Source organism: Octopus bimaculoides, chromosome 23, assembly GCF_001194135.2.
Source record: "Octopus bimaculoides isolate UCB-OBI-ISO-001 chromosome 23, ASM119413v2, whole genome shotgun sequence".
NCBI classification, from domain to species: domain Eukaryota; kingdom Metazoa; phylum Mollusca; class Cephalopoda; order Octopoda; family Octopodidae; genus Octopus; species Octopus bimaculoides.
In genome coordinates, this window is record NC_069003.1 from 18,865,148 (window position 1) to 18,867,213 (window position 2,066).

Below are 2,066 nucleotides of genomic sequence, written 5' to 3' on the forward strand. Positions count from 1 at the left end.
ATATATATATATATATATATATATATATATATGTGTGTGTGTGTGTGTGTGTGTGTGTGTGTGTGTGTGCATGTGGCGTATTTTGAGATATAATTTGTATGTGTATGTGCAATGACATTCTGCTGTTACATGTGCAGTCATGGCTTGCTGTCATACTCAGTGACAGCATGCTGTTATATGCATCTCATGTGGCTGGATGGCATTGGAAGCATACTGTTTGGTGTTGAATGTATAAAATGCACACACTATTTTGCTGAGTGGCAATAAGTGCATTTTGATTGCACCACTAGTTGAATGTTTGAGGTATTCTCCAGTTTTCAGTTTATTTAATTCACTATTCCCCTCAGTAATAAACACTGCATCTAAAAGAGTGAGATAACATTTTATTTTAGACATCATCATTATATCATATCATATATATGTTGTATCAAATATCTCATTCTTTATAATGTTTCATAATATCAGTTATGTCATTTGGTTGCTATGGTAACAATCATTGGTCTCCGAATGAATGAACAACAGTTCAAAATTTCATTAGTTTCCAACACCATTATCTCAGAAACCCGTCTCTCTTACACTGTCATTGTAGCAACAGTGGTAGTTGTAGTGATTGTGGTATTAGTGACAGCATGTATCTACTACAGGTATACCACATACCACCAATTTTCTGGTAACTGAGGGTCCTGCATCCCCTTTTAATCTAGATGTAATTTTGAGTGGACATACGTTGGATTTTCTTGTGACCCACCAGTCTAGTTTGCTGGTGGTCACAAGTAATGCTGTGCTGTTTTGAATCTTCTGAATATGTAGATTAGTAATAGGCAACCTATAGCTGATGGAACTTTCTGAATTGTACTCCTAACAGAAAATTAGCTTAAATTTTTTTCAGAAGTGCAGCCTGCCTGATGATGAACCATGTCTCATGCAGGCTGCTTTTTGAGAAATGGTTACCCATGCCTGGTTTAGATATTGGTGGCTGTTATGGTTGCAGTGAGTTTTGGGAAATTTCTAGTTTATTTTGTTCATGTTTATCACCTAACTATGGCTGCTAAGCTTCATGCTATCATCACTGGTGATGTAAACATAAAGACATGATACAATTGAAGTGATAAGAGAATTGGACCATGGCATTTCAGTATCAGCCAAAGAATTAGAACATAACTTCATGATAGAAATACAAGAACTAGTGAACTTTCATTTGATACATGAAAATCAATAGAGGGAAGAGTTGAAGCAAAGAAAAGGTCTTCACTTCAATGATTTATTCAAGGGCATAGCCAAAACTAATGTCTTAGGAGTAGTGTCTAGTAGCTTCAATTCCTTCAACTTGACATAACCTGGATGTCAGATTGTGTCCCACCAGTAATAGCCATACAACACAACTCAAGCATTTTATACAGCTGTCAACAGTAAAACAGCCAACTATCCTAGCAGACCTGCTTCTTCGGAATTTTCTGATTACTTCTATAGGTCCATTTCGGGAGTGGCAAATACAGCAAGGTACTGTTTTTAAGAACAGAATATGTATCTGTAGGTGTTTAATTAAAAGTTTCAATCAATTTATAATGCTTTGGAAATACACTTTTCTCGTCCCACAGTGGCTGGTTCTCGTCCCACATTATTAATATTTACCAGTGAAACACTTGGGTCGATGTAATTGATTAGTCCCTTCTCCCCCAAATTTCAGGCCCTGTGACTATAGTAGAAAAGATTATTATTATTATGAGACCTCTGTTAGCCTGACAAAATGGATAATTTAGCAAAGGCTTGGAACCAAGAGTGCCAGAAAATCGGTGGTGTACTATGAGTTGTTGTTTGTGATTGATATGTGTTACAAAAATATGAAAATGGTTTAAAAAAATGAAATAGTGCTGTGCTGAATTTATCACCATCATCATCATCATCATCATTATTATTAATAGCAACTGTCTTCATTGTCGTTATCACCATAACAATCCTTGTAAACACCACTTTTTCATTATCATTATCATGTCTGAAAAATGCTAAACCAGTTCTAGTTATCATCATTCCTATAATTCATAATCTATTGACATATAAGATCGGAA